Source organism: Lepidochelys olivacea (assembly GCF_965140295.1).
Source record: "Lepidochelys olivacea isolate rLepOli2 genome assembly, chromosome: 7".
Lineage (NCBI taxonomy): Eukaryota > Metazoa > Chordata > Testudines > Cheloniidae > Lepidochelys > Lepidochelys olivacea.
The window spans coordinates 75196415-75219140 of NC_140417.1; positions in this window are offsets into that span (position 1 = coordinate 75196415).

Below are 22726 nucleotides of genomic sequence, written 5' to 3' on the forward strand. Positions count from 1 at the left end.
CAATGGTAAAGGATGAGGTGTCCATAATCCAGGCTCCCTGTGGTATTTCCCCTTGTGAGCTTTACCTCATGTGCTTAGCAGAATGTGTAATCCCCTGTCAAAAAAAAAAAGTTTTCCCCCTTCTATCTCCTTTGCTAATGATACCAAAGAGCTTCCTAATGGTGTCTGTAAATGAATCACTTTTTATACCTGTCAGGCTTCCATACCCTTTATTAAAAATGATGATGAACTGCAGAGTATGGTTACCTGAGCTGAAAGCAAACTGGCTGCATTGGTATGAGAATCCAAGACAGAAGCTGTCTGAGCATTGGCCAGAGTTGTAAATATTGCAAGCGGTGTGTGGAGGAGCAATCATTTAGATTCTGCAAAGGAGGGGGTAGAAAAACCAGGACTGGCTAATGCCAACTATTGATTGAATAAAGAACTATTCACAAGATGTCCCTGATAAAGTCAATCTCCTCGCTCCCTCTTCTTTATTCCACTTGCCTTTTTCCTAAAATAGTGAAGTTTTTTTTATTAATGAAGAATCTGCCTCTGCACTGACTGACTGTTGTTTTCTAAGATCCCAATCTAACCCAAATTGTCTCCCCAGTGGCTGCACCTTGGAAGCTCTCTTATTGAAAAGACTGCTTCCAATGCTGGAGGGGAGGGGGGTCAGATGCCCCTCCACAGCAGCCAAATAACACAGGCTTTGGTATAGGCTCTGACATTTCAGTTCAGTGTTGGCTGGTTGGCTTTGAAAACCTCAACTTTACTTCCTCTTTTATTTAGTTTTTCTCATGCCTGCATGATTTCTCCTTACTTTTTAAAATACTTCATTTTAATATATGGGGTCTATGCCATCAAAATGTAGGTGTGTAATTTCACATGGAAAATGTGTGCATAACTTGCATCTAATTTGTATGCACAGTTACTATAATTTATGTGCACAAATGGGGTAAGGTCATAGGGAAATGTCTCTAACTTGCCATTTGTGTGTGTAAGTTGTGTTTTTTCTGATCCTTAAGAAAGGCCAGGTTTGAGGAACTGCCAGGGAGCTTCTGTCTGAGCTGAGAATAGGGATTCTCCTAATTGCTTCTACTCTCCAGCTCTGAATGGGACCACTTGCTCTGTGCTCCTCTTAACACTGCCTGAGTGAGATTTAAGGAGGCACATTGCGTCCACTCACATGGAGCAGATGGCAGAACTCCAGGAACTCCAGAACTGGTCAGGACTCCCCATGGCAGATTGGGAGAATAACAAATACCCAGATCTGTATGTGTACCGTATTTACTGCTTGTAAAGATGAAGAAAAATAAAGCAGCTGATTTGGAAAGATTATACTTTTTCACTACATTGATACACTTAATGACACTGAATTAGGGAAGAAGGTAAAGGAAAGGTAATGAAATGGGGCACACAGAAACCTGCAGTTGTCTACTATCCTGAAGTTGAAAGCATTGAAATATTTCCCTGTAGAATTATAAGGAAAATTGGTTTCACAGGCTTAAAGAGAGAAACACTGACTAAGCTGTTCTTACTCAATGGCCTTTCAGAGGTGTGTAGGGTATATTTTGATCCCCTTGAGATGCCCAACAAGGTAGTTAGTCTGGCTGCAAACAGCTTTTATTCTACTAAATATACAACCTCTTGAAATCCATCAGGAAAGTGGGAAGTATTCCCATTCCTCTTCATTCACAATCAGGTGCTTAAAATGATCAGAGGCTGGGTACATTTTACAAAGGTAAGGCATCCATAGAAGAATTTCTCAGAAGACCAAATCCATACTTGTTTCCCTAACTCTTTGCCAGGAGTTATTTTTTGTTGCCTATGTTATTCCTCTTCCATTTTTTAAATTTTATTAAGTATTCAGACTATGTAGTGATTGAGTCTCCCCTCACTGTATACATGACTCACATCAGTGAGCTACCATGGTAGGAAAAGGGAGAAGAGTAGCTCATAAAGCCTCCCATACTAGGACAGACCATTTTGAACTAATCATCTGAAAGTACAGTACCAGTCACAATGGGGCTTTGAGCCTGATGGGGGCTCTGAGCCTGTTACTACCACAATACAAATAGACTGGGATTTTCTAAGGACCTAAGGTCGTTAGGCCCCAGATCTTTAAATATTCTAAAGATGCAGATAGGCACCAATTAGAATACTTGTAAGTGCCTAGGTGTCATAGTGTCATAGAGTTTAAGGCCAGAAGGGACCAATAGATCATCTAGTCTAACTCCTGCATTTCACCAGCCACCACCACCACCCAGCAACTAAACCCAAAGTATTACAGCCTATAGGCGATTAAACTATTATGTGCCAAAGGAATAGACCAGGAGGGGCCAAGGTGCACCAGTGCCTGAGGCCCTTGTGATGACAGGGAAAGATTAAGTGAGAGAGACACAGATAATCCTGGAAAGTGACCCACGCTCCATGCTACAGAGGAAGAAGAAACCTCCTCAAGTCATTGCCAGTCTGACCTGGGGGAAAATTCCTTCCCAACCCCACATATGATGATCAGTTAGACTTTGAGCATGTGAGCAAGAACCAGGCAGCCACAAACCTGAGACAGAGAATGCTGGGTGGCATCTCAGAGCTCCAGTCCTCCCTGTTCAGTGTTGCATCTCCAGCTGTGGCCTTCCCTGATGCTTCAGAGGAAGGAGACAAACAAAACAGAATACATTTGGGGGATGTGGGGAAGGGATCCCTTCCTAACCCCTTCAAGGGCTGACTGAAGCCTTGGAGCATGAGATTTTAGGAACGTAAGACATAAACCAGAAGGGATCACCCAGGGCTGCATCACAAACAACCCTATCAGACAATCCCACTCATCAATTTGTCTAGCTGTCTCTTAAAACAAATTAAGTTGTTGGCCCCCACAACCCGTATTGGGAGGCTGTTCCAGAAACTTAATCCTCTGATGGATAGAAACCTTTCAGTTTCCAGCCTGAATTTGTTTGTGATCAATTGATGCCTATTTGTTCTTCCCCTCCGTGATTTGATCTTCACCCTCCCTGATGTATTTATAGAGCACAAGCATATGCTTTGCTATCAGCCTTTGCTTTGCTAGGCTAAACAAGCTATGTCTTCCAGTCTCCTCTCTCACTCCCAATGGGAATATTCAAGTAGGCACCTATCTGCATCTTTAGCTGCCTACGTAACTACCACTAGCTTTTAAAATCATGCATTTTGGAGCAACTTTTACAGGAGTGGATGGCTCTTTTACCACGTCACCTTTTGAGGACCACTCAGCACTGAAGAGCAGCCATTCTGACCCATTGTTTTCAATCCTGTTTCATCACTACGCATCTTTCTCATTTGCTATCAACAGAATGTATGCATTTGATATTCTGTCATAGATCTCCTCCAGTCTTTGTAACATTCACTTCGAATTAACATTCTGTAACACAAGAGAGTAGCTGATCATATTTTCCTAATTACTCTTTTCTTTTGTGTTTGTGGTTGATAACAAGCAGCCCTATGCTGATTGAAATAACCCTTGTAAATTGTACCACAGCATCTGTAAGAAAGCTATTAGTGGGGAGAGGGAAGAAATAGCACATAGTACAGCTTGGTTCATCTTTAGATTAGAGGATTTCAAAGTGAAAAAAATCAATACCACACAGCAAGCCCTGGATCCTAAGAGAATGTGTTTTCCTATTTGAGGACTTGTGTTTACATCAAGACCCTCAGCGGACTTTTGAAAGAATATTTTAGCTTTCTGCCAGACTAGGTTGAGCCCAGAGCCAGATTTTCAACACCTGAGGCAAAATAAGCAGAATGTGATAGGCCAGTACAACTGTGTGAGAATCCCCAAGAACCCTGGAAAAAGTCTATTCTGAATGCTGTTCTGGCAGGAGCAGCCTCTGAAGAAGGCAGAAGGAAGAGAGAGAAAGTTGGAGAAACAGTGTTGTTAAAACTTTGATGATCATTAAGGTCTCTCGCTCTCTTCCCATTCCCCTCCACTTCTACCCAAAATAAATTTCAATGAGTAATGTCAATGAACAACTTAGAAATAATCTTATCTAGCCAAAGTCTTTGAAAATGTTTGATTTATTCTCAAAATGTGTGAATATGTCTGAATATTATCAACCTTTGAGTTATATGTACCTATGTATGAAACAACATATAGATATTGGGCTTCATTGTGACAAGGCCCACAGTAGCCAAGTGGGGGTGTAAGAGGTACAAGCCATTCTACTGCACAGATTAGGAGTCAGGAAGGAGGGGAAGGGAAGATGCCACATGAGCACTACCCCCTCCCATGAATAACTGGGTGAGAAGAGAACAGGTGTGGGAAAAGGCAGGGAGTAGATTGAACAATGGCACCATCTCCTCACTTCAATGCACCAAACAGTCAAGTTGTCTGGGAATAGAAAGGGAGTACGCTATGTTTGGCAATGGGCCAACCCAGCATATCCTGCTCTGTGCAAGATATGAGCTCGGGGGAATGGAGGATCAGAGTCATAAAACCTTTATGGAATTCCCACTGTAAAGTGTCAGGGCCAAACTCTCTGTCAGTGCAAATTAACACAGATCTATTGATTTCAACAGAGCTGCACCAATTTCTAACAGCAGAGAATTTGGCCCTCCCTCTTGCCTATAATTATCAAGGGCACATATTGGACACACACCAGCATAACTAAACTTACTATAACAATTATGTTAACTTTCTCTTTTAATTACCAAGATTTAATTACTTTCCCAATGCCATGTGGGCTATTGGTTTCATGCTGTAATTATCCTGTCTTGTAAAAGGTGGATGTATGGAAAAGGTTGATGTATGCTCTCTGTGCTGATGGTTTATATGTAGCCTTAAAAATTGTGTCTTTTTAAGTTGGGTTACATACCAAATGGCACAACTTTTGACACATGTAAGAGAAAGATTTGTTACTGGAGTTAGTTGAATAATAGCCACAATTGTTTTTTCAACAAACTTTCTGATATTTTAAAATGAAACAGTCAACAATTTGTATTCCATTAATTGCTTCATTGTGGTGAAGCTCTTGTAGTTACAACTTGTCCATACTCTCATTATCTCACATCTCAGTTATTGCAAAAGCCTTTCCTCTGGCCTTGACAAATGCAATCTTGCCCCATTCAGGATGTTGAAGCAAAGATCATTTCCTAGCTTGTCCCCTTTGCCATGTCACCCCTGTGACATTACCCAGGGTACAATCTGGGCAGTTGAACAGCTGTGTCCCCTTAGTTCTCCAATCTCGGGTGCCTTTTTACAGTGCTTTGCTGTGACAGCAACCACTCCTACTCATACACAGCCTCCAGCATGTAAATTACCCCAAGCTACACTGCAAGAGTGTGACAGACAGACAGCCTGCCACCCCTGAATTACATTGCAGAGCAATAGCAGCAAATTCCCAGTCCCAGACTTTACCCCATAAATGTGGGATGGGAACTTCCACGTGTTCCATTGCCAAGATGTAAATTTCTCACTCACACCCTTCTTCCTGCCAAAGAACGGATGCTTAAGTAAGTGGTAGTCCATCTGATTATGCAGACACCTGACTGAGGTGCTGGCTAGCCTTTTGTCTTTGGGAAATTGGCTTGAAGCTGTTTCCCTAGACTTGGAACATGTCTTACACAGGAGAATTTTAAAACTTTACATACAATGTTGCCACACATATTTTACCTGGACAATAAAGTTCAGCAAATTATGAGTTTTCAAACGATACCTCACAAGGCATACTTGGTACAAAATTTATCATAGTCTTGTAAAAAGGGTGAACATAAGGGTACAGATTATCACCCGCCCATTTTTTGGCATCTCTTCACCGGTTGTCTCTTTTATCTTGTATTAAAAATAAGCTATTTGTTTTCACTTCAAGGCCCTTAATGACTTATCCCCAGATTCTCCACACTACCCATCATCTCTCATTTAGTACTGAAAAGTACTCCTGCCTCCAGTCAGCTTATGATGCCAGACTCTATCACTCATTTGTTAAATTTTCAAACAAGCACCTTCATGCTTTCTCTCATGCTGCCCTTCATGCCTGGCAGAAGCACCCTGTAAACATCCACAAAGCTACCTTATTATCCTCCTTCAAATCCCTCCTTAAAACTGTCTTTTGCTCTGAGACTTACAAAAATCACTTGACAATGATTAGGCTGCCGGTGTGCTAAGATCACCGTCTATCATGCTGACCAATATTGTCTCATTGTTTCTTGTGCTCCTCCTTTTCTCTGTATCCACTTGTCTCTTGTCTTATTCTTAGATTGTAAGCTCTTCGGAGCAGGTACTGTCTTTTTGTTCTGGGTTTGTACAGTGCCTAGCACAATGGGGTCCTGGTCCATGATGGAAACTCCTCAGAAGTGCAATACTACAAATAAATAATAATAATAAAATAATTAATAACCAGTCAGTAAATAGGGAGAGTCATGTTCCATTAAACTTCACTGATAACACATAAATCCCCCCACATATTTACCCAATTAAATGGAGCCTTACTAATCTCCTGATATTCAAGGAATGGGTTTTCTGATGTGGTCTTGCTAGTGCAAAATGTACTTTCCCTTACTCCACAAGTGTTCCCATTGAAACTGTACAGTAAACTGCTAATCAGCATAAGTGAGGAAATCAGAGCCTGGCCCAAAGAAAATAGAATTTCCGTATCAGGTATATTTCTAAATTAAGTAGGGTCTTGCTTGGAAAAGGGATATGTAATTTATAGAGATGGGCAAATATGGTCCAGCAAAATTTGGGTGTCTGTCTTCATTTGCCCGCTCCAAAAGACTGAGCATTCATAGGTCTGTGGGAATTTTTATTATTACTGAATCTAGTTGTGGACTAAGCATTGTTGATATGACTGGCCAGAAAACAAGAATTCCATTTCGCACAAAAAACTGAGGCTTCATTTCACACTTACCTGGGATATGGCAGACCCAAGTCCAAGTCTCTACTTTTTCCTGACTCAGTGCTGTAACCACTAGGCTATAGAGTCAGTTTCTCTCTACCCCCAATTAATATTTAATTGTTACCAAGTGGAACAGCTCCAACAGGAGAAGTTGAGAGTGCACACCCACAAAATAGCCAATAGCCTGGTGATTAGGGCATTTCCCTTGGATGTGGAAGACCTAGATTCAAGTCCCATTCTGGACCCGAGAAACCTTGTTGAAACTGAAATGTTTCTGTGAAAAGTTTTGTTTCAACAAATCAGCATTTTCCAACAAAACAAATTTAGTCAAAAAATTTCTGCTCATACAGTTACTACAAGTATTGGGTACCATCACAGCGTGGATTTCTTCAAAGCCCATTTTAAAAAATCTGAGTCCCACTAAAAAGAAAAATTGGAAATACTTTGAAAGTGGCAGGAAAACAAATCTCTCTCACTGGAATATAGAGTGAATGATATGTTTAAAAGAGAGGATAGTGCATTCATCCAGGGTTTAAAGGGAATGACTGAAATTAAACTCCTATCAGTTAAAGTTGCTGTTCACTAGATAGACACTGAATTTAAGTCATTTCCTGCATCCTCCTTTGCTGGGAGCTGACTAATAACAAATACCTACTGTTGAACAACTTCAATCCTTCTCTTAATTTAAGAAACAGCATGGATGGGGTCTAGGGGTATGTCTACTCCAGAGATTTTCACCTGGAGTTAATTGATTGCTAATTTGCTCAGCCTAGGTAAACCTTTCTGAAGGCTAGTGTGGACACTGCAAACATTTGTTCCAGGCTCCAAAGATAAGTGATTTACTGTAGGCTGATTGCTATCTTCTGATACACTTGTGATAGTTACCGGTGAAGACAGTTAACTTTGTACTATCCCATATGAAGTCAGAGACCCAATGAGGGTTGTACATGTTTGGCTTCAATATAGACTAATCTAGCTAATAACTTGCATTTGTAGCATCAAAGGTAAATCATGGACTAGATCATAGAATCATAGAATATCAGGATTGGAAGGGACCTCAGGAGGTCATCTAGTCCAACCCCCTGCTCAAAGCAAGACCAATCCCCAAATAAATCATCCCAGCCAGGGCTCTGTCAAGCCTGACCTGAAAAACTTCAAAGGAAGGTGATTCCATCACCTCCCTAGGAAACACATTCCAGTGCTTCACCACCCTCCAAGTGAAAAAGTTTTTCCTAATGTCCAACCTAAACCTCCCCCACTGCAACTTGAGACCATTACTCCTTGTTCTGTCATCTGGTACCACTGAGAACAGTCTAGATCCATCCTATCTGGAACCTCCTTTCAGGTAGTTGAAAGCAGCTATCAAATCCCCCCTCATTCTTCTCTTCTGCAGACTAAACAATCCCAGTTCCCTCAGCCTTTCCTCATAAGTCATGTGTTCCAATCCCCTAATCATTTTTGTTGTCCTCCGCTGGACGCTTTCCAATTTTTCCACATCCTTCTTGCAGTGTGGGGCCCAAAACTAGACACAGTACTCCAGATGAGGCCTCACCAATCTCGAATAGAGGGGAACAATCATGTCCCTCCATCTGCTGGCAATACCCCTACTTATACAGCCCAAAATGCCGTTAGCCTTCTTGGCAACAAGGGCACACTGTTGACTCATATCCAGCTTCTCGTCCACTGTAATCCCTAGGTCCTTTTCTGCAGAACTGCTGCCTAGCCATTCGGTCCCAAGTCTGTAGCGGTGCATGGGATTCTTCCATCCCAAGTGCAGGACTCTGCACTTGTCCTTGTTGAACCTCATCACATTTCTTTTGGCCCAATCCTCTAATTTGTCTAGGTTCCTCTGTATCCTATCCCTACCCTCCAGCATATCTACCACTCCTCATAGTTTAGAGTCATCTGAAAACTTGCTGAGGGTGCAATCCACACCATCCTCCAGATCATTAAGGAAGATATTGAAGAAAACCAGCCCCAGGACCAACCCTTGGGGCACTCCGCTTGATACCGGCTGCCAACTAGACATGGAGCCATTGATCACTACCTGTTGAGCCCGACGATCTAGCCAGCTTTCTATTCACCTTATCGTCCATTCATCCAGCCCATACTTCTTTAACTTCCTGGCAAGAATACTGTGGGAGACCGTATCAAAAGCTTTGCTAAAGTCAAGGAATAATACGTCCACTGCTTTTAACATTCCATGATGTTCATGGATCTCTAAAACAGGCTTCAGTACATTCACCAGCATACACCAGTAATTAAAAAATAACTTCAGATAGAATAGTTACATGAAGATAGTAACAACCTGTAGCTACAACTTTCACAACTCTCTATCTGAAAACTGTTAGAAATGAATGCCATATAACTGAAAAAACTCTGTTAAATATCACACTTTGGGTTTCATTTGGGCAATATTCCATTTATTCCAGATGAAAGGTTCCATGTTATATCCTTAGGCCATCTTTTATATAGAAGAACTACCAGCCTAGAGCAAGCTTTAAATTACTATGGCAAAGACCTAACCTAAGACCTAGGTTGGCCTGCTTCTACCAGTTAGTTGCCATTAGCATCCACTTTTACTATGGGGCAGCAGTTAGGTTAATACAATTGACTGCAAGATAAAAATCATTTTACAATGCCCCTTTGGCACTCACACTTCAGAGCTGTTTTAGATCCAATTATAGTTCTCAGTGCTCCAAAATAGCTGATGAATTAGGCTAAAGGCATGAGAAACCCCACAGTATCTGTAGCCTGACAGTGCTGTTGATATTTCTTTGGTGCACTTTTTCCTGCTTCACTAATGAAAATAATACAGATGTTGCAGTGACCTTGATTCTCTCAAAAAAAAAAATAAAACAGAAAAAACAGGAGCCGTTGTAGTGTCTGGCAGAAGAGCAAGAGCTTGGCATCATTATGTAACTGAATACAAAGGGCCAGATTCTGACCCCTTTTTTACACTGGTGCTCAGTTATCCACACAAGTATTCCCACTGTGATAATCACTTGCTAATGTAAATAAACTCTAATTCAGCACATCCTGCAATGCAAATTTGTTTGGCTCAGAAACGAAGCTGGGATCCGTCCATTTCATGCTGCTGAACAATATGCATTATGATCCAATCAACAATATAAGTAAAGAGGTCTAGGTGTTGGACATAACTCCTCTTTCTTTTCATGATCATCCATGAATCTAAGCTCTGTTAATTACAAAAGACTTTAGTTGGTTTTGTAGATCACCTTCCACATTTAAGATATATCGTTCAGTACTGTTATGTGTTAGATACTATTTGATGCCTAGAAATGGGCAAATAATGAGAAAAATATTTGAGAGACTTCTAAATAGAATTTCATTCTAAATATATTTGCTCCCTTTGTAATTATACCAACATCTGAGTTTTGTTTATGTCAACACTGGTTCTCCACTTGTAAGGTAACTCCCTTTGCTTCATGTGTCAGTATATTTATGCTTGCATCTATAATTTTCACTCCATGCATCTGAAGAAGTGGGTTTTTTACCCACGAAAGCTTATGCCCAAATAACTCTGTTAGTCTTTAAGGTGGCACCAGACTCCTTGTTGTTTTTGTAGACTATGAAAGAAGTGTATAAATATGCTGAAAATAGCCTCCCTCCAAAACTGGCAAAGGGCCCCCCAAACACACACACACACCCCTCTTCAAAAGCACTCACAGGCAAAAACAAAGGTCAGCGCCGATAGATAGATAGATAGATAGATAAAAGTGACAAATGCCAGGTCAATAAATGTAAAAATAAATCTCATTGCTTATGTGACTTTTGCAAAAAGTCCTCGTAACAAAAGCAATTCCCAAGTGCCAACCATCCGACTGTTTGATTTCCATTATTCTCTTCCAATATCCTTACTAACTCAGGTGCCACATTCCAGGAGACTACCCTGCCTTAGAATAAGCTCTTAGACTCCGCGCTTTAGCCAGGAAGCAATATATTTTGATAAGATGTGAGCAGATGTGGCATAAGATTAGATCAGTTGTGTTCAGACAGGGTGTGCTGCACATGTCCCACATGCCCTGTCTGTATCTTGAAGGATGCTTGGAGAAGAAGAATATAAATGAATGAGGTTATAAAACATGACCTGTGAGGAAAGGTTGAAAGAACAGGATACATTTAGTCTACAGAAGAGAAGTCTGAAGTGGGGGAGGGACAGTGAAATAGCCTTCAGGTATGTAAAAGATGGCCATAAACAGGACAGTGAAAGGGAGATTTAGATTAGCTATTAGGAAAAATGTTCCAACCATAAGAATAGTTAAGCAGTGGAACAGGTTACCTTGGAAGTTTGTGGTATCCACCATCGTTGAAGATTTTTAAGAATGGTTGAGACAAACACCCCAGTCAGGGATGGTCTAGATATACTTAACCCTGCCTCAGCACTGGGTGGGGAAGGGGCAGAGGAAAACTAGATTACTTCTTGAGGTTCCTTCCAGCCCTAAATTTGTGAGATTCCATGATATGAAAATTAAAACTCTTTTTTTTGACAAGTCACAAACAGCAGATACAGATAGCCTTGTGGCTATGGTTTGCTACTAATGAGAAGCCATTCTCAGACTTGTCACAGACAGTAATATTACTAAATCTGCAAAATTGCTCATGGCCCACTCAGACAGCTCAGCCTCTATGCACATTACTTGCCAAATGTGATTGCTCTTGTAACACAAGATTTCCAGAGCTCCATGTAAATTTTGTCCACACTTCTCTGCCCACCTCATATTTTGTCCTATTTCTTTGAGAAATTCCATCAGATTTCTAGCCACAATCTTACCTTTTTTGAATCCACCACACCTGCTACCATTAATTAGATGTGCTTCTCTAGCCTTTCTTCTATAAGTGTTTGCCTTATTTCTAAAGGCTCACTTCAAGTCTGTAGTTAATTAAATCCAAACTTAAATGCCAATGTGACATTAGCTTCTCTTTAACCCTTACAGAGCTCCCTTGTGCTTTTGAATACAGTGAAGTAGAAGTCAATGGATTTACACCAAATTATACCAGCTGAGAATCTGGCCAACTATTTCTTGCTAAAAGTTCCCTTATCTCTTGTGCAAGCTGTTTCTGAAATGGAGTTGTTTGGCCCCTGTGATTTCTTCAATAACTAATTTCCTTATCCCGTGATGTGATCCTAAGTTCCCTCAGTATGTCCTTTCCTTTCCTGGAAAATACATTTTTGTCTCTGGTACCAGTCCCCCATTCTCCCTTGTGAATATGAAGTGCATGAAATTCATTGACATATATGATGCAATGTGGCACTAATTACACAGAATGGGCCTGATTCTCTTCTCACTTACAGAGGTCCAATCTAGGAGTAACCCCATTGATGTCAATGAGGGGATTTTGGTGTAAAGTCTGTGTATGACCCATATTATGGTGCCTTAACTTATATTTAATAGTACCTTATTTAGTACCACTAATGTCTTAATTCAGGTAATTCTGGAATAGTAAAATACTATTCATAGGAGTCACAACCCCTGGACCTGAGTGAGTACAATCTGACCCTCTGTATGCTTCACTAGTTGCTAGGGATATAAGGAAAAGCAAAGCAAAAGCAAAATAATAATAATCAGCCTATACAATTACTAGGAAAGAATTGCTAGTGTCTGAAATCAGGCTCTTGATTTTATAAAAACTAAAATTTGTTAAAAGTTCTTTGAACATGGCTTATTATCAGCTACTAACAAGGATGTCCAATTATTTTACTTGTTGCAGGAAAACTGCAATATGCATCATTTATTATTTTAAATGTTGGAACTGAAATAACATAATCAAAAGAGCAGTGAGAGACCTTCATGGTGTCCTGTACTTATACAGTATCCCTGATATCAATACTGCACATTTCCATGTCAAGAAGAGACCAAAACACAACTGTCTCCCAGCCTGACTCACAGATTGGCTCTCTTGTCTTCAGGAAAGGAGCCCAGTGGGCTCAATCCCACAGCAGGACATGTTCTCATAACCAATTGCTGACTGTGCAATGTGCACTGAAGGACAGCAGCTCTTCACTGGTAGAGGTGAGGTTAAACCTAGGTCCTTTGCAGGCATCCAGACAGAAGTAATAGATCCCACAGGACTTTTTGAAAAAGAGGAGTTGAACAACCCTGATGTCCAGCCCAGTACTGCCCATCTCAGTAAAATGCATGTTGTAATGGCCAGCGCTGTATGCAAGCTGGCATTGAGCACATAACTGCTGCGCTAATTGCCTAAACAATCATTGCCCCGATTTAAAGAAGTATTCTGAGATACCTTGAGTAGGAAAAGCACTGTAGAAATCCCTAGGGTAGTCTAAATTGTAATTACATGATACCTGAAAATGATGCTTTGAAAAGAAGCTCAGTTAAACACACACACTTCTAAAACATGTGTTCTGACTAGCTGGTGGACAGGACGTCAGTTCCAGTGCACTTCACCCTAGAAGATGTCAGCTTGTATTAGGGAGCATCTTTGGGACTCTTGGCTCTACTCTGAGACCCCAACCCAGGCCTTAAGATCCTCTGTTTCCTTTATTTTGCAATTGCTTCAAAAAAAGAACAATTCAATGAACTTCTCAAGGAATCAGTAGTGGATTGGTACTGAGACTGAAAGTGGTGAACTCTAGCAACTATCTGGAAATGGGCCAAAAAAGAGGCAACACCAGCATCAAGAATATCTCGCTAATGCACTGAGATACTGACACAGAAGCTGAGCTAAATCTGCTCTATTCTTTTATTCATCTTCTATAGCAGATACTGGGGACGGATATAAGAAGTTATGATAATGGCTGTGACAGCTTTTTTTTCTTTGTCTTAAGCAATTAAATTGGAGTTGAAACAAATAGTAAAAGTTCTAATTGAATTATACAGTGCATACCCTAACAAATCATCTTAAACATTAAGAACACCAATGCAGAACCAGAAATAAAATGTGTGTGTGTGTGTGTGTTCAGATTCAAAAAGGGAGGCTTAACAAAGGTAACTGGGGTGGTTTTCCATATCTAAATGTGGGAGTCCGCTATTTTTAGCTGTTTGAAATTTGACGAATTTCTGCTAAATAGAATGATCCAAAATGTACCTTTGACAAATTTTTGTTGTTCTTTGTCTGGTTTTTTTGCAGGGCAGTTATTCTTAGCCTACTTGGCTTTGTCATTCTTGTTCTAGCTTTTAATCCAACATGGTTTTATTGTGTGCAACATTATGTCATTTCACATTGTGTACCTAATGGTATAATGTCATGCAGGATAACATCATGCCAGCTGAAAGGCAATGAAATCATATTATAATGATAACACAGTCTTTCTGGCAGACTGTGGAGTTCAGCTCTGATTTAATCCAAAAGGTTCTCCCTCTGGCTTTGACCTGAAACATTCCTTGTTGACCATCCAGTGGACTCAATGAACAGATTGCAGGACAAAGCCAAGGCATTGCTTTGAAAATTTTTGTAGTCCTTGTCCAGGAAGAATATGATTCATGAAGGATGATCCTGTTGTTCCCAGATCTAGAGGACATATATCAGGAAACAAGTGTCATATGTGGCAATAATCATAAAATATAATTATAGTAGCACTTATATCAGATTTTCAAAGCACTATACAAGCATAAACTAATCAATCCTCACAGCTTCTAACTGGGAAAGTGAGGGAGGAAAGGTTAGCAAAATCTGGGAGAGAATGAAAATTTCTCTCTTTGAATCATGTGAAAAATTCACACAAAATCCAGACCTATGAATTTTGAACATGGTGGTATCTTTGCCACTGACTGACCTCAACAAACCATAGCATTTATGGGCTGCTCTTTACTGACCTTAATTCAATATGACTCACACCAACCCAAAGAGATAGGTATTGTCAGCATCATTGTTCCTTTTAAACAGCTGATGAAAACTAAAGCCAAATTAAAATAGGGTCACCCAACAAGTCAGTGGCAGAATCAGATTTAAAACTCAGGTCTCCTGACTCCCTGTCTTGTCTGCTCTACTTGACTGCAGTGCACCTCAGGCAAGTGACTTATAGCCCCATTCTCTCTTAAGAAGAAATAATCTGTATGAGGAGAAAATAGTTCATATATATTTATTCACATTATTTTTAGGATTTTTCCATCAGATGTCACATGGTTTGCTTCACCTCCTCCCAAGGAGGAAGCCAAGAGGTTTCATATACTTAACCTACATATCTCTTGCAAATGCAGAAGCAAGCTGCATGTCACTTAATTTAAACAAGGACAATGGTCTATTAAATAATATGCACAATATGATTTATATGTTACTATTCTCTTTCATTATTGGTTCCTGTGCACCCAAAATTATGCTAGGTGTCTTAAAACACAAAGTTCTTTCCCAGAAGAGCGTACAATCTACAATCAACATGATGCAACTAGTGAAGGTCTTAAAAACACAAAAAAGAGGGGTGAGGGGAGAGGAGATGATGGACAATCCCAACAATGAATTAATCACATAGAAATTCACTTGGGGCTGTGCAAGTCTTGATGGTTTCATTAATTGATCTTCTCCAAATATATTTTCCTCCCCTTCAAGTCTCATAGTCAGAGCTTTTAGAATTTTTTTTAAAGGGAGAGGCAATGTGGACAGAGCATTGGCAAGGGACTCAGGACATCTGGATTCTATTAGAACATAAGAACAGCCATACTGGGTCAGACCAATGGTCCATCTAGCTCAATATCCTGTCTCCCAACAGTGGCCAATGCCAGGTGCTACAGAGGGAATGAACAGAACAGGCAATCATCAAATGACCCACCCCCTGTCATCTACTTCCAGTTCTGGCAAACAGAGGCTAGGGACACTCAGAGCATGGTGTTACATCCCTGCCCATCCTGGCTAACAACCAATGATTAACCTGTCCTCCAGGAACTTATCTAGCTCTTTTTTTAAAATACTTTTATAGTTTTGGCCTTCACAACATCCTCTGGCAAAGAGTTCTTCTGGTTGACTGTGTTCTGTGTGAAGAAATACCTCCTTTTGTTTGTTTTAAACCTGCTGCCTATTAATTTAATTGGGTGACCCCTAGTTCTTGTGTTATGTGAAGGAGTAAATAACATTTCCTTATTCACTTTTTCCACACAAATCAAGATTTTATAGACCTCTATCATATCCTCCCATAGTCATCTTTTTTCCAAGTTGAAAAGTCCCAGTCTTTTTAATCTCTCCTCATATGGAAGCTGTTCAATACTCTGTACCTTTACCAATTCGAATATATCTTTCTTGAGATGGGGCAATCAGATCTCCACTCAGTATTGCAGATGTGGGTGTACCATGGATTTGTATAGAGGCATGATGATATTTCTGTCTTACTATCTGTCCCTTTCTTAATGGTTCCTAACACTCTGTTAGCTTTTTTGACTGCCACTGCACATTGACTGGATGTTTTCAGAGAAATATCTACAATGACTCCAAGATCTCCTTCTTGAGTGGTAACAGCTATTTTAGACCCCATCATTTTGTATGTATAGTTGGGATTATGTTTTCCAATGTCAATTACTTTGCATCTATCAACACTGAATGTCATCTGCCATTTTGTTGCCCAATCACCCAGTTTTGAGAGATCCCCTTGTAACTCTTTGCACTCAACTATTTTGAGTAAGATTGTATTGTCTGCTAATTTTGCCACATGTTTACGACTTTTTCCAGATCATTTATGGTATGTTGAACGGCACTGGTCCCAGTACTGAGGGACACCACTATTTACCTCTCTCCATTCTGAAAACTGACCATTTTTTCCTACCCTGTTTCCTATCTTTTAACCAGATACTGATTCATTAGTGGACCTCCCTCTTATCCCATGACTGCTTACTTTACTTAAGAGCCTTTGGTGAAGGACCTTGTCAAAGGCTTTCTGAAAGTCTAAGTATGATATATCCACTGGATCACCCTTGTCCACATTCTTGTTGACCTCCTCAAAGAATCTAATAGATTGGTGAGGCATGATTTCTGTTTACAAAAGCTGTATTGACTCTTTCCCAACTAATCGTGTTCATCTATGTGTCTGATATTCTGTTCTTTACTATAGTTCTTTACTATTCCTACCTCTGACACTACTGGGTGACCTTGGGTAAGTCACTTCATCCCTCTGTGCTTCTATTTCATCTATAAAATGTGGATACCAGTGGCACAGGAGCCAGCAAACAGAGCTGTAAATAGGGGAGTTTGAGTGGGAGTTCTGTTGGAGGAGAAGACTAACAGGATTTAGGTGGGAAGGCTATGACAGATAAAGAAGCAGCAGTGGCAGTGACCCAAGCAGTGGAAGACACAATGAAGATGACTGGATATGGAAGCTGCGGCATGTAAATGATCCTGGAGGGGGTACCTGAAAAGAGTTTCATCTGCATGAAGTGCTGCCTGATAGAGCTGATGGAAGAAAAGATCCGAGGATTGGAGATGCAGGTGGAAACTCTGGTTGAGTTTAGAAGGGGGTTCGAGCAGATGATGGAGCAAAGACATGAGGAGGCTGAAGGGAAAAGCTCAGACTTGCAGATGAAAGCAGGACCGAAGAACTCTGAGGAGAGACTGCGGGGTGAGGAAAGTGGACACTGGAAACATGTGACTAAGAGAACCAGGCAGAGGAAAAGACGGGCCAGTGAAGGAGAAATAGAGCTCAGGAACAGGTTTGCGGAGTTGGAAAATGAAGAAGGGGCAGAGCAGGTGGTCACTGAAGGTGAGAGGGCAAGGAAGAAGAGAAGAATAGCTAGTCCTACAGGAAGAGGGGAAGAGTCTATGGAGATAACACCACCAAATATGAGCCCCAGGAGGATACAGGATGGGTTGCAGAGGATTGCAAAGGAGAATACGAATCGAGAGGACTTGCAGCCAGAGGGAACAGGGGATAGACTGGAGAATCGCACCATCACCAGGAAAAGGCAGGTCTACATGATTGGGGACTCCTTACTGAGAAGAATAGACAGGCCATACCCTGTAACCATAGCTGATCCAGAAAACAGAAGGGTGTGCTGTCTGCTGGGCGCTAAGATACGTGATGTGGACCTGAGGCTGAAGAGGATCCTAACGGGAGTGGGAAAGAATCCACTGATGCTTGTGGGAACAAATGATATGGCTAGATTATCACTGGAACGTATCAAGGGAGACTATGTCAGGTGAGGAAGATGCTTAAGGAAATCGAGGCTCAGGTGATCTTCAGTGGGATTCTGCCTGTTCCTAGAGAAAGACAACAAAGGTGTGACAAGATGATGATGATCAACAAATGGCTCAGGTAGTGTTGCTATAAGGAGGGCTTTGGGATGTATGGCCACTGGGAGGCATTCATGGACAGAGGACTGTTCTCTTGGGATGGACTTCACCTGAGTAGGGTGGGAAATAGAATTCTAGGACGAAGACTGGCACAACTGATTAAGAGAGCTTTAAACTAGGAATTTGGGGAAGATGGTTGGGAGATGTCCAAGTAATCTCCATGCCAGATTTTAACATTGAGAGGGAAGAAAATGAAGTAAGAAAGGATACAGCCATGCGTAGGAGAATGGACATAAGGAGGAAGGGTAGTGTAGTTACCAGTATAATAGGTGATACTGGTGGTAGAATGTCTGTGCCTAACTGGGTAAAGAATGTGAGTGAAGCCAAATAACAAAAATTAAGATGTTTGTACACTAATACGAGAAGCCTACGTAACAAAATGGAGGCACTAGAGCTATTGCTACAGGAAGTGAAACCAGATATTATAGGGATAACAGAAACATGGTGGAATAGTAGTCATGACTGCAGTATGGGTATTGAAGGGTATGTGCTGTTTAGGAAAGACAGAAATAAAGGCAAAGGTGGTGGAGTAGCATTGTATATTAATGATGAGGTAGACTGTAAAGAAATAAGAAGTGATGGAACAGATAAGACAGAGTCTGTCTGCGCAAAAATCACATTGGGGAAGAAAGCTATTCGAGTCTCCCCTGGAATAGTGCTTGGGGTGTGCTATAGACCACCGGGATCCAATTTGGATATGGACAGAGACCTCTTTAATGTTTTTAATTAAGTAAATACTAATGGGAATTGTGTGATCATGGGAGATTTTAACTTCCCAGATATAGACTGAAGGACATGTGCTAGTAATATAATAGAGCTTAGATTTTCCTGGATACGATAGGTGATGGATTCCTTCATCAAGTAGTTGCTGAACCAACAAGAGGGGGTGCTATTTTAGATTTGGTTTTGGTGAGTAGTGAGGACCTCATAGAAGAAATGGTTGTAGGGGACAACCTTAGTTAGAGCGATCATGAACTAATTCAGTTCAAACTGAATGGAAAAATAAACAAAAATAGATCTGTGACTAGGGTTTTTGATTTCAAAAGGGCTAACTTTAAAAAATTAAGGAAATTAATTAGGGAAGTGGATTAGACTAAAGAACTTGTGGATCTAAAGGTGGAGGAGGCCTGGAATTACTTCAAGTCAAAGTTGCAGAAACTATCAGAAGACTGCATCCCAAGAAAGGGGAAAAAATTCATAGGCAGGAGTTGTAGACCAAGCTGGATGAGCAAGCATCTCAGAGAGGTGATTAAGAAAAAGCAGAAAGCCTACAAAGGGTGGAAGATGGGAGGGATCAGCAAGGAAAGCTACCTCATTGAGGTCAGAACATGTAGGGATAAAATAAGAAAGGCCAAAAGCCATGTAGTTGGACCTTGCAAAGGGAATTAAAACCAATAGCAACAGGCTCTATAGCCATATAAATAAGAAGAAAACAAAGAAAGAAGAAGTAGGACTGCTGAGGATGGAATAGAGGTTAAGGATAATCTAGGCATGGCTCAATATCTAAACAAATACTTTGCCTAGTCTTTAATGAGGCTAATGAGGAGCTTAGGGATAATGGTAGGGTGACAAATGGGAATGAGGATATGGAGGTAGATATTATCACATCAGAGATAGAAGCCAAACTCAAACAGTTTAATGCGACTAAATCGGGGGGCCCAGATAATCTTCATCCAAGAATATTAAAGGAACTGGCACACAAAATTGCAAGCCCATTCGCAAGAATTTTTAACGAATCTGTAAACTCAGGGGTTGTACCGTATGACTGGAGAATTGCTAACATAGTTCCTATTTTTAAGAAAGGAAAAAAGGTGACCCGGGTAGCTACAGGCCTGTTAGTTTGACATCTGTAGTATGCAAGGTCTTGGAAAAAAATTTGAAGGAGAAAGTAGTTAAGGACATTGAGGTCAATGGTAATTGGGACAAAATACAACACGGTTTTACAAAAGGTAAATTGTGCCAAACCAACCTGATCTCCTTTTTTGAGAAGGTAACAGATTTTTTAGACAAAGGAAACTCAGTGGATCTACATTACCACGATTTCAGAAAGGCATTTGATACGGTTCCACATCGGGAATTATTAGCTAAATTGGAAAAGATGGGGATGAATATGAAAATTGAAAGGTGGATAAGGAACTGATTAAAGGGGAGACTGCAATAGGTCATACTGAAAGGTGAACTGTCAGGCTGGAGGGAGGTTACTAATGGAGTTCCTCAAGGATCGGTTTTGGGACCTATCTTCTTTAATCTTTTTATTACTGACCTGGGCACAAAAAGTGGGAATGTGGTAACAAAGTTTGTGGATGACAAAGCTGGGAGGTATTGCCAATTCAGAGAAGGACCAGGATATCATACAGGAAGATCTGGATGACCTTGTAAACTGGAGTAATAGTAATAGGATGAAATTTAATAGTGAGAAGTGCAAGGTCACGCATTTAGGGATTAATAACAAGAATTTTGGTTATAAGCTGGGGACGCATCAGTTGGAAGTAACTGAGGAGGAGAAGGACCTCGAAGTATTGGTTGGTCACAGGATTACTATGAGCCGCTAATGTGATATGGCCGTGAAAAAAGCTAATGCGGTCTTGGGATGCATCAGGCGAGGTATTTCCAGTAGGGAGACTCAAAGAGCTTGGCTTGTTTAGCCTAACCAAAAGAAGGCTGAGGGGAGATATGATTTCTTTCTATACATATATCAGAGGGATAAATACCAGGGAGGGAGAGGAATTATTTAAGGTTGGTACTAATGTGGACACATGAACAAATGGATATAAACTGGCCATCAGGAAGTTCAGACTTGAAATTAGACGAAGGTTTCTAATCATCAGAGGAGTGAAGTTCTGGAACAGCCTTCCAAGGGAAGCAGTGGGGGCAAAAGACCTATCTGGCTTCAAGACTAAGCTTGATAAGTTTATGGAAGGGATGATATGATGGGATAGCCTAAATTTGGCAATTAATTATCTTTGACTATTAGCAGTAAATAGGCCCAATGGACTCTGATGGGATGTTAGATGGGGTGGGATCTGAGTTACTACAGAGAATTCTTTCCTGGGTGTCTGGCTGGTGAGTCTTGCCCACATGCTCAGGGTTTAGCTGATCACCATATTTGGGGTCAAGAAGGAATTTTTCTCCAGGGCAGATTGGCAGAGGCCCTGGGGGTTTTTCGCCTTCCTCTGCAGCGTGGGGCATGGGTCACTTGCTGGAGAATTCTCTGCACATCGAAGTCTTTAAACCACAATTTGAGGACTTCAATAGCTCAGACATAGGTTAGGGGTTTGCAGGGCCGCCCAGAGGATTCAGGGAGCCTGGGGTCTTCGGCGCACTTCACCAAAGACCTGGAGCGGAAGAAGCGGCGGCGGGTCCTTCACTCCGGGTGTGTCTGGTGGCACTGAAGGACCCACCGCCGAAGTGCTGCTGAACAGTCTCCTGGGGACCCCTGAAAACTCTCCTGGGAGCCCCTGTGGGGCCCGGGGCAAATTGCCCCACTTGCCACCCCTTCTGGGCGGCCCGAGTGGGTGGGTGAGATTCTGTGGCGTGCGTTGTGCAGGAGGTCAGACTAGATGATCATAATGGTCCCTTCTGACCATAAAGTCTATGGTTCAATGATTCTATGATAAAGCACTGTGAGAGCTATGAATGAAAAGTGCTGAACAAGGGTTGGTTATTATTAGAATGGGTTTGAATGGGGTGAGGGAGATAGCTCGACAAATAAGTCTGGAGTCAGTATTCAGGGAACAGCACTGAAGAAGGCTTCTTTCTGAGCGAAAGAGATGAAGTTATATTGAGGCTGACAACATTGGCAGAGCTGTGGGGTGTCGTGGGAAGATGCAAGAGGAAACCAAAGTCAGAAATGTGGGTACAGGTTGGTAACAGAGGCTGTTGAAGACAAGGACATGTCTGTTTTCACTAACAAGGTCAGCTCCCAGACTGCTGCGCTGGGCATCACAAAATGGGGAAGAGATGACCAGCCCTCTGTGGAGATAGAGGTGATTAGGGACTATTTAGAAAAGCTGGACGTGCACAAGTCCATGGGGCCGGACGAGTTGCATCCGAGAGTGCTGAAGGAATTGGCGGCTGTGATTGCAGAGCCATTGGCCATTATCTTTGAAAACTCGTGGCGAACCGGGGAAGTCCCGGATGACTGGAAAAAGGCTAATGTAGTGCCAATCTTTAAAAAAGGGAAGAAGGAGGATCCTGGGAACTACAGGCCAGTCAGCCTCACCTCAGTCCCTGGAAAAATCATGGAGCAGGTCCTCAAAGAATCAATCCTGAAGCACTTGCATGAGAGGAAAGTGATCAGGAACAGCCAGCATGGATTCACCAAGGGAAGGTCATGCCTGACTAATCTAATCGCCTTTTATGATGAGATTACTGGTTCTGTGGATGAAGGGAAAGCAGTGGATGTATTGTTTCTTGACTTTAGCAAAGCTTTTGACACGGTCTCCCACAGTATTCTTGTCAGCAAGTTAAGGAAGTATGGGCTGGATGAATGCACTATAAGGTGGGTAGAAAGCTGGCTAGATTGTCGGGCTCAACGGGTAGTGATCAATGGCTCCATGTCTAGTTGGCAGCCGGTATCAAGTGGAGTGCCCCAAGGGTCGGTCCTGGGGCCGGTTTTGTTCAAT